Source organism: Hippopotamus amphibius, chromosome 12 (genome assembly GCF_030028045.1).
Source record: "Hippopotamus amphibius kiboko isolate mHipAmp2 chromosome 12, mHipAmp2.hap2, whole genome shotgun sequence".
Lineage (NCBI taxonomy): Eukaryota > Metazoa > Chordata > Mammalia > Artiodactyla > Hippopotamidae > Hippopotamus > Hippopotamus amphibius.
This window is the reverse complement of record NC_080197.1, coordinates 15,716,466-15,727,655: the sequence shown is the minus strand read 5'-3', so window position 1 is coordinate 15,727,655 and position 11,190 is coordinate 15,716,466. Positions and strand designations below refer to the sequence as shown.

General features: G+C 43.5%; 1 pseudogene; it reads right to left on the bottom strand.

The window, feature by feature from the left end:
* Positions 1-4,753: 4,753 nt before the first annotated feature.
* On the bottom strand, positions 4,754-8,562 carry LOC130833917 (serum basic protease inhibitor-like; annotated as a pseudogene).
* Between the last annotated feature and the right edge of the window lie 2,628 nt (positions 8,563-11,190).

Here is an 11,190-nt window from a genome sequence, read left to right as displayed (position 1 = left end):
ATGGACAAGTATAAGCCATTTTTCTTATTCTTTAATTAAACAATATAAAAGACAGAGACATGGAGATATTTGCCCAAGACTATGTGGTATAGGGCAGCAGAACCAGCTCTATCTGTGTTCTGGTTTATTACACTATCTGTGTTTCTTGAGTTTTCTTTGCCTCAGTTCCTGCATCTGTAGTGAGGCAGTTCAGCACTACTCTCAAGAGTTCCCTCCAGCTCACTTCTTCCCAGATCCAGAAGCATGAAAATAGTGTTAAAGTTGCTCTACTTGGGAAGTTGGGACATCCATTTGACATGGGAGGCCCTAGATTATGAACAAGTCATTCCCACAGTGCCTTGCAGCTGGGAAGGTCTAATAATGAACTGTGGTGCATCCTGGGAAATACCTGAATGAATCTTGGATTCCTGCCCATGACCTACCTTCTACCCCCTCTTCTCAGCCATCATCATTCAGTTGTTTAAATTTCCACAAAATCTGGTTGCCAGAATTTTTGCCCAACTGGGGGAAGCAAGTTGGAAGGGTGACCTGAGGGCTCTGATCCTAATGACCATCTTCCTCTTTTTACACTTAATTCTCTCCTCCAACCCAGTGAGGGGGCACCTTGTGAGGGTGCCAACAATTCCAGCAGCCTCAGCAGAAAATGTACTGAACTGTGAATAAGGGATTCCCCCAATTTTCAGTTTGGGGTATGTCATGCTTGTGGAGGAAACTTAGCAAATGTTTTCCAAGAACCTGAAAGACACCTGGTGAGAGATAGGGGTCCTTCCTTGATCCCCATCTCCCAGTGTTTGTAGGATTGTTTCAGGACAAAAGCAGTAGAATTGGTCCTCTGGTTTCTTGGCAGCAGTGTTTAGACCACTTTTGAATGGCAGAGCCAGAGGGGAGAGGAAATCCTTTTGGTTCAATGGAACAAACCAGTATTCTATTAATGCATGCTGCCTTCAGAAACCTGATGTCCAAGAGAAAGTGAGATCTCCATAGGAAGTGGTATGAAAACTGCATTTGGAAGAATCTATAGGATAGGGAAAATCCCAATAAGAAAGACAAATATATAGAAGAATTGAAAATCATTTAAATAAAGCAGTACATAGATTAAAAACAATTAAAAATTGTAAAAGGAATTATAACAAATAAACAGTGAAAGGATCAGCATGAAGATATAAAGTAGGGCATCAATATCACAAAATGTGGTGAATGGTAATAAAAAAACACAGATTTTATACAATGTGTTTGAACGTGAATGACTTTCAGTTTAAAGGAAGGAGGTATTGTTATGGGCCAACATAGTTGAACTCCATGGCTACCACAAATTAAAAACATTCAATAGAGTCACAAAAACTGAAAACAAAGTAACTCAAGTATACTAAAAGAAAAACATCAAAACACAGAAAAAACAAAAGAAGAAATGAATAGAGAACTACAAAAACAACTGTATACAAGGATTATAATGATAAATCCTATCAAAATACTGAAGACATTTTTCACAGGTCTGGAAGAAATAATCCTAAAATTTATATACAACCACAAAAGACCCAGAATTGCCAAAGTCATCCCGAGGGAACAAAATGAAGCTTGAGTTATCACTCGTTCAGAATTTAGACTATACTACAAAGCTATGATAATCAAAACATTGTGATATGGACATACAAACAGATATATAGATCAATGGAACATAATACAGAGCCCTAAATTAAACACATGCACCTATGGCCAATTAATCTAAGACAAAGGAGGTAAGAATATACAATGAAGAAAACAGTGTATCTTCGGCAAATGGTGTCAGGAAAGGTGAACTGCCATGTGTATCTCAATGAAATTTGAACATTCCCTCACACAATATACAAATATAAACTCAAAATGGATTATGGACCTATATATAAGACATGACACCATAAAAATCTTAGAAAAGGACAGAGGCCAAACAATCTCAGTCATAAATCATAGCCATATTTTTATGAATCAGTCTCCCATGTTAAAAGAAACAAAAGCATATATAAATAAATGGAACCTCATTAAACTTTAAAGCTTTTGTGCAGCAATGGAAGCCATCAACAGAACAAAAAGACAACCTACCAAATGAGAGAAAATCTTCGCAAAAGATGCAACCAACAAGGGGCTAATATCTAAAGTATACAAACACTTTATGGAAGTCAGTATTGAAAAAACAAAACATGCAATCCAAAAATGGGTGGAAAACCTTAATAGCTATTTCTCCAAAGAAGACATATGGCCATGAGGCACATGTAAATATGCTCAAGATCACAAATTACTAGAGAAATGTCAATCACAACTACAATGATGTATCACCTCACACCAGTCAGAATGGCCATCATCAAAATAACTAGAAACAATAAATGCTGGAGAAGGTGTGTAGAAAAAGGAACCCTCCTGTACTGTTAGTGAGAATGTAAATTGATACAGCCACTATGGGAAACAGTATGGAGGTTCGTTAAAAAACTAAAAATGGAAATACCATATGACCCAGTAATCCCACTACTGGGCATATACCTTGAGAAAACCATAATTAAAAAACATACGTGTACCACAATATTCACTGCAGCACTATTTACAATAGCCAGGACATGGAAGGAACGTAAATGCCCATTGACAGATGAATGGATAAAGAAGAGGCGGTGCATATAGACAATGGAATATGACTTTTCCATAAAAAGGAATGAAATTGAGTTATTGGTAGTGAGGTGGATCGATGTAGAGTCTGTCATGCAGAGTGAAGTCACTGAGAAAGACAAAAACAAATAAAGCATGCTAATGCATAAACGAGGATGAGTCAAAAATTATCTGCAGGCTGGCTGTAGAATTTCCTGAAGTGAGAATATAATCGGAGTGCAGGTAATTTTTAACTCACCTCCTGTAAGGAATCGAGAAAAAATCGTACTGATGAACATAGTGATACCGCAGGAATAAAGACGCAGAAGTAGAGAATGGACTTAACACAGGGGCAATGAGAGGCTGGGACGAGTGAGAGAGTAGTGTTGACATATATAGACTGCCAGTTGTAAAATAGATAGCTATGGGAAGCTGCTGCATAGCCCTGAGAGATCAGCTTGGTTCTTTGTGAGGACCTAGAGGGATGGAATGGGAAGGGTGGAAGAGAGGCTCCAGAGGGAGGGGATATGGGGATATATGTATAAATAGAGCTGACTCACTTTGTTGCACAGCAGAAAGTAACAAAACGTTTTGAAGTAATCATACTCCAATAAAGATCTGAAGGAAGAAAAACAAAGAAAGAAAAGTTACCTTCCCGCCAATGTTCACGGGAGCCCTGTTTCCAATAGCCGAAATTTGCGCTTTGCAATTCCCCACTAACAGAAGACCGGCTTAAGAAATGCAATATGAAACTAGAAACAGACTCAGACAGAAAACACACTGATGGTTGTCAAAGGGGAAAGGAGGGGGAAGGAATCTGGGCAAAATGACAAGCACAGAGCGTGACAAATGGCCAGTGTTCATTAAGGGTGAGCTTGATCCTCTTTAGCTGCATTAGGGAGCCAGCTTCCTGCACAGGACGACAAGGAAGGGGGCTCCTTGGACAAGTGCACAACTGAGCCTCATTCTCCTTCCTTTTTGCTTCTGAGAATCCTGGAGAAAAACCTGCCCCAAAGTTTGATGTGGCCCAAGAAGTTAAGGAGAAAAGCAATCATATTGAGGTGACTGTCACTTAATTTTTGTGTTTATATGGGATTGGCCATTAAGAGATAGATGGCACTATAAGGGGCTAGCTTCCTATAGATGGTAGGGCTCAGTCTGAGGGCAGAAAACGGAGAGGCCCTTGCTGCTTTGCGGAAGAATCAGAAGGACCACCATTTCCATGGAACCTATAGGTTAAGGTTTGTAGTTGCAAGAACAAAACCCACTCCAGTTAGTTTAATTAGAATATGAATTTTTTAAAAACATATAAGGCCAGATTGTTTGAAGCCACAGATGTTCAACACCAATGTGGGGAGGGGACTTCTTTAGTGAAGAGACCTCTCCCGCCACCAACGCTGAGAACTGATTACCAGAAATTCTACTTTTGCCAGCATAAGGAGATCAGCGATGGTGGGGTGAAGGATGAAGGTGAGGATGCAGAGAGGAAGAAGATTAGGACAAGAACCATGGATTAAAATCCCAGTTTCTACAGTCATCCAGTTTTCAGCAACTTTGTTCCTGAGTTCATTCCTTCACTCCTCAAATATTTAAAGACTGTCTCCTTTGTTCTGGGAGGTGTGCAATGAGCAAGGGATAAAGAGAAGACTTTCTCTCATGGTGCTTAGAGCTGACTGGATGAACCAGAACTAAAACAAATAGATGCATGGGTGGGAAGAAAAGAGGCAGATTTCTGCTGAGGAGGGTAGCATTGAGAGGGACGAGGAGGAGGCTGAAAAATTTCAGAAGCAGCCACAGCCCAGCCCTGGGTGGGTCCTCCTGAGACTTCAGCAACAGTTCACAGGTCCTCTGCAAAAGGAAAGGAACTTGCTGATTGACATCTCTGAAGCCCCAGACCTGGACACTGTACAGCCTGACAAGTCCTAGACCTTCTCAGCAGTGAGCAACCACAGTCCTCCCAGGACCGGGATGAACAACAAGAAGGACAGGAATAGTATTAGCCTAGCTGGGATGCTCAGGAGCACTGCAGACCTGCTGTGTAGAGTGGCTGACTTAGTGCTCCCTTCTGAGGAAAGGAGAGCATGTGAGAAGGCTCAGATTATGACAATGCGGCTTCTGCTAAGCTGGCCCATGGAGGACGTGCTCAGTCCATGGTTTCAAAGGACAATACAGTCACTTCTCCTGGGAGGCAGCGAGGAAAAAAGTCACTGTGGGGGTGTGAGGGGTGTGGGGCTCCCTGAGCTCCACCTCTTTCCCCAGCCCTTCCCCTCCTAGCCTGCCCTGCCCTCTGTCTCACCCCAGGGTCCAGTAGCACCACCCCAGGTCCTCACATAGTCCTCCCCCATCATGCAGTTGTTGTTTTTAGCATTGCAGCCACCATATACAAAGGTCTTGCAGAAACTGGACTTGGCGTTTGTAGAAGTACCTGATCATCATGGCCTTGCACGGACTCGTGTATGGAGACTCCAGGCAGAAGTCAGGCTGCAAGGCTGCAGGGCGGCAGGGATGGGGGGTTGTGGGTCAGATATGGGGATGGTCACCACAGCTTCTCTACATGGTCAACAACTGAAACCAACAGTTTTTTTTTTGCAATAGAGTGTGGTAGGGGTTCCGCCGTGTGAAATGTGAAAAGGCCATTTGATATCTTGCTTTCCAGGATATTATTCTTAATGTTGTCAGGCATGAAAATGACAGGGTAATAATGTATGTAATTACATACCCATAATGAACATTATAGATTAAGTGGCATGATGTCACTGAATAGCTTCGAGTAACAACAATAAATGAGGTTATATGTGAAGAATATTTTCAAAGAGAAAAAAAAGAATATTTTCCATATGTTGACAAGTATTGGGGCTGGAGAATGGGTGCATGGCTTTAATAATACTATTCTTGGTACTTGTGTGTGTGGTTGAAAGTTTCCACCATTGAAAAAGAAAGCGTGAGGAATCATGCTGTCATGCAGAAAGGCAGGGGAGAAACGCCCCAGGGTGTTTACATTGGTTACCTCATGGGGACTGCAATAATGGAATATTGAGGGAATGTTGACAGTGGGACTTATATAAAGATACAAATTTGCTCTTCATCCCATCCTTGGCACAACGGTTGGAACTTCCTGAGAAGTGAAAGCAAAAGGGAAGAATTTTTATCCTGTGAGGGAAGTGACTTTCGTAGAGCCCCAACCTAAGGCAACAATGGGGATTGGTACCAGGGGAACCAACTACTTGATTAGGATGTGGGAATCTTCATTCCCACCTTCCCCCATCCCTGCTCCCAACCCTCAGGGAGGGGAGAGGGGTTGGAGGTTGAATCGATCCCAAATGGCTAAGGATTCAATGAAACATGATTTGCGATGAAGCCCCCATAGAAACTTCAGGAGACATGTCATTCATATCATCCAAGAGACCTGAGATGGACCCAGAGAACAACACAGGTCCCTTCTCCATCATGGCTCCCCTGGGCCACTGCCCCAGCCTGCTCACTGGGCCTCTGTCTCGGCCCTTCGCCCCCTAGAGACCACCCTCCACACTGCAGCCACAGGGACCCTAATACCTCTTGAAGTCTATCCCATTGCTCCCATGGCCAATCCCTCAGTGACTCCCCATCTCTCTCAGAGTCACATTCTGATTCTTATCAAGTCCTTCAAGAGTCCTCATGACCTGCCCCCATGGCCTCTCTGCCTCATCCCCTTTCCCTCCTCTCCCCTCCGCCCACTCAGCCCCAGTCACTCTGGTCCTTGCTGCTGCTCAAACACACCAGGCATGTGATTTCTTTGTTTGTTTGTGTGTTTTGTTTTGGTTTGTTTTCTGCAGCTTCTTCTCAATGCCTCCTTATCACAGCGGGTTTCACTGACCCTCTGCAAAGGAGCACAGCCTCCTTTATCCCCATCGCTCTCTTTCTTCAAAGCATGCATCATGACCTGCATCATATTTTTCACGTTCATTATTGTCTGTTTCCCTCCTAAAATGCAGATTATTTTAGTGTGTATGTTTCAGCTGTTTCCCTACATTAAGAACAATGCTTTTTAGGGAGAAAAAGCATAAATATTTGATAAATATTTATCAAGCAAATGAATCTAGGATTTCGTACTCATGAGGGGCCACAATCATTGAAGAGACTGCATATAGAAAAATTTCTGTCATTGAAATGTCTATTTGGTGATAGGGCATGTGTACATAATTATGAGACCACCTCTAACATTCTATATCCTTATAGGAAAAGAAAATAATAGTCTGACTGAGGGACAAGGGGAAGGGCCTAGAGTTTTGAGTAACACTGTACCAGCCTGGAAAAAACAGTCTTGCCCCAACAAGCAAACTTCAAAAGGACTGCATTGCTTGCTCTCCCTGCAGTTGCCTCAGGAAGGGAAGAAACTCAGGTGTCACTCACGTTTCTGATTAATTTCATAATAGAGAAATGATCATTAGTTGGCACATAAATTTCTTTTGTTGTGGGCGTTGGTGAGGAAATGAAGTGACAAGTTTTCAGAGAAAGACATTTTGGTAGAAAATGGACATCACTGACCTTGAAATGGGTAAACTGTTTACACTCATGATTGGTAATCCTTTCAGTATTCATGTAACATGGTTCCCCTGTTCATTTGAGGAAACTACAAATCACTTGCCCCAGGACACATGGCATGTGGGTTGTAGGATCAGGACAAGACACAATCATGTCAAAACCCATTTAACACAGTACCTGATTCTGCCAGGAATTCTGAATATGCAGATAACTGGTAAGGACTTCTGAGTGCACTGTCCAACATACAATAGTCCCTTATCACCAAACCTCACACAAACCACAAATTATAGAGAAGAGTGAGTCCAAGTTTGGTCCCTAACAGAAAATAAGTGGTGTCTCTACCAATCTCAACCAATTTTCCAACACCATCTGGGCATCCCACAAGTCAATTCACTTCTGATGCTAAATCTGCAGAGGTAGCCCAGACTGCACAGGTTGAGGGCTCTGTTTCTGGGGACAACCACCACTTGAAGTGTCGATGACAAGTCCCAAGGTCACCCATACATGTGACCAACTGCCTATAAATTCAGAGGTTCCATGACCCCACCTCCCGTAGTCAATAATCATTAGAACCACTCCCAGAACTCAGGAAAGCCCTTTACTTACTCTCCCCAGTTATTATAAAGGACAAAACACTGGGACAGCCATTTGGAGGAGATGCATAGGGCAAAGGGGAAGTGGGAGGCATGAGCTTCCATGCCCTCTCAGAACAGATCCCGTACACAATCCATTGATGTGTTCACCTTCCCTGAAACTCTCAGAACCCAGTGTTTATGGGTTTTAATTGAGGGTTCGAGTTAGGCCAGTTGATTGATTCATTGGTTCTTGGTGACTGAACTCTACCTCAGTACCCTCTTCTCTCCCCAGAGGCCCTGGGGGTTGAAGGTTTTAACTCTCTAATCACCATGTGGGATCTTCTGGAATCCAGTCCCAACTAGAAGCTGTCTAGGGTGACTATCTTCACTCATCTCATCACCTATGAAGATAGTACATTCCAAGAGTTTCAGGAGGTCTGGGCCAGAGCTAGGGCAAGGATCAAACATGGATCTCTTCATTACACTACAGTGAGGTTCAGGGACAAGGCAGTGACCAGGGACAGAGAGTCTCAGAGATGGGGCCCTTGGTTTGGTGCAGTTTGGTAGGTGACTTTTATTAAAGGATGGAACTTAATGAATCATTTTGAGGGTCAGTATATGTCCCTTCAGTTAAAACTGCTCAAATTCCCAGGAGAAATCCTGAGAAGGTTGGCAGCACCTCCCAACCCTACTCCCCAGCCTCTTCTGTGGACTCCCCTCATTGCCCCCCAGCCTGTACAGGAGACATGAGTCAGGACTTACTCTGGGTCGCATGGCTGTTTTCACCCACTGGAGTGGTGGCCAGCAGGGTGCCTAGGAGGACAAGAAGGGCTGTAGAGAGGCAGAGCCAGCTCATCTTCGTGGCCTTGAAGGAGAGGGTCTCAGGAAAGCTGGGGCTGACAGAGGTTGTTACTCCTCAGCTGAGGGGTGGGACAGGTGAAGAGGAGAGAAGCGAGGAAGGGGAGAAGCTGGGGGTCAGTGATTTTCATGCTTAGCCTCCCCACATAACCAGGCTTCCTGTTTCTGCCTGCTGGGGGCAAATGCCCAGTAACAGCACTTCTCAGACGTGGCTATGCCTGTGGGTCTTGTGGAAACACAGCTTACGATTCCACAGGTATAAGTTTTGTCGATTTCTTTCTCATGGTGCATCTCAACACCCAGAGCAGTGCACGGCAGGTGATGAATGGTCAGGGAGTGGATGAGAGCAAACCAAGGACAGATAAGTGAACCGCAGTGTGTTAGCTCAGGTCCTCCTCTTCAGCCTCCTGCAGGTGTCATCATATCTGGGCATGAATGCATTTCACTCCACCAACCTTCCCCTGCCACCAACCTCAGGACAGGTGTGACACAGCACACCCTCCTGCACCCATTGTGGCAGCAGCTCAACTGGTTGGACACAAGCTCTTTACCTGGCACTTGTCCAGGCATATGGTGAGCCAGGGGGAGCCTATCTCCATCTGAGGCACAAACTGTGATTTTCTGAGTAGAAAAAAGAGCAAGGGGCAAGGGCAGAGGGGAAGCAGGGAGCTGAACACGTCTCCACAGCATGACCACCCAGTGCCCCCACCTGGTTTCACCCACAGGAGAGCTGCCTGTGTGAGTGGATCTCAGGGGCTGGAGTGGATCTCAGGTGACCTTGGAAGCTCAACTGCACCATCCACCCCACAGCTCTGGTCTCTCTGCCACTGGTTTTGGGGTTGGTGGACCTCAGTCTGAGTTCCTGCTCTCCCTTTTCCTAAATTTGTGGCCTGGGACCAGAAATCTCCTAGAGCTCCATGTCTTCAGGTGTCACCTGAATCTGTGCTGCCCATATCGTGGGTCGTTGTGGAAGCAATGGATGCAATAGACATATATTCCTTCCAACTGCAAAGTTAAAGTTTTTTACTTAAGAATGATAATGAGTAATTATGACAGTTAACACTTATCTCATTTGACCAGAGGGTCAAATAAAGGCAAGGTGGGGGTTGGAAAGGGCAGGACCTGAGTAAGGTCAATCACTGAAGCAAGAGGGGTGTTTGCTACCTTTGAGGAAGAAGAAGACTTATTTGGAAGAGAGACTGTGTCTCCCCTATGGCACTGGGGGAACTTCCTGAGGGTGAAGATTTAGAAGCTGACACTTTACCAATCAACGCTCTTTGTTTCTTTCTTTTCTACAGTTGACAACAGATTTAAAAAGCATTCATGAGCCAAGGAAACTAAAACTCGATGTGCTTTAGATAATTTACTTTGGTCTGTGGTGTTCAAAGCACTTAGCAGAATCAACATGGTCCTCAAAAGGAACCAAACCTGGGAAGTTCTTAAGGCAGATACTATCATCCTCTTTCACAGAGAAAGAGTCTGTGACTCAGAGAGGTGAAGTGACTTGCCCAAGATCACACAGCAACATAGTGAGTTACTGAAGACAATCTCTTCTCATCAATACCAAGTCATTTTTCCCATATTACTGTTCTAAACTAATAATTATTAATAATAATTAAATAACATATTTACAGTATTACTCTTATTGTTATCAGAACTGACATTCACTAAAACTTTACTCTGCCAATACTCGTACAAAGCATTTAACACATATCATACCTTTTCAATTCTCATAATGACATTATGAGATTGATAGAGAAAGAGAAAAGCAACCTCTGAGTTCCAAGACATGACCTGGCATCACAGTGGGCCTTATGTTCTGCTACTCAACTCAAACATTTCAGAAGCCTTCAACATCAGACAAGGCCATTCTGTGTCCATGACATACCAAGACAAAAATAGGACATTCAGTAATGATTTTGAACACAGACAAAACGAGTTAAATTATACAAATCATGAAAATGACCAAAGATGCCCCCGTCATGAGTGACTGCTACTTCTCTACCAAGTATAGCACTAACTTCTATCTAGTATTCCTTTCCTAGAGTTAAGATAAACATACCAATTCAGAGAACTGCCCCACTTCCTGACAGCTGTCATGCAGAACAAAGCCAGCTTCCTGAAGGCCCCCCTCACACCAATCATCTAACACAAGCCCACATCCCATAACTTCCTATAGCATTCCTCGAATGAGACATCATATTGTTTTCCAAGGTGATTCCTGTTCCTTACTGCACTCAGTAATAAACTCAACTACTTCAACAGAACCAGATTCCTCTCTCTACACTCTATGACTTAAGACAAATTGCTTTATTTCTTGCTACCTCAGGTTCCTCCTCTATAACATGATGAAATGTCACCAGTTCTTCTCCCCTCTTTTAGGATTTTTGAGGATTAGGTGAGTTAACACGTATCATGTGCTTAGGATAACACTTGACACATAGAAGAAGCAAAAGTCTATCTGCTGTACTTACACATTATTATTATTTTACAAAGGATTTTGACTTTGCATGGAGAAGCAATTGATATCTATGGCCTCCATTGCTTCCCCCATGATGGGGGCTGCACGAATCTCAGGTGATACCTGAAGACACTGGGGCTCTGGGAGATTTAAGCCCTCAGGCAA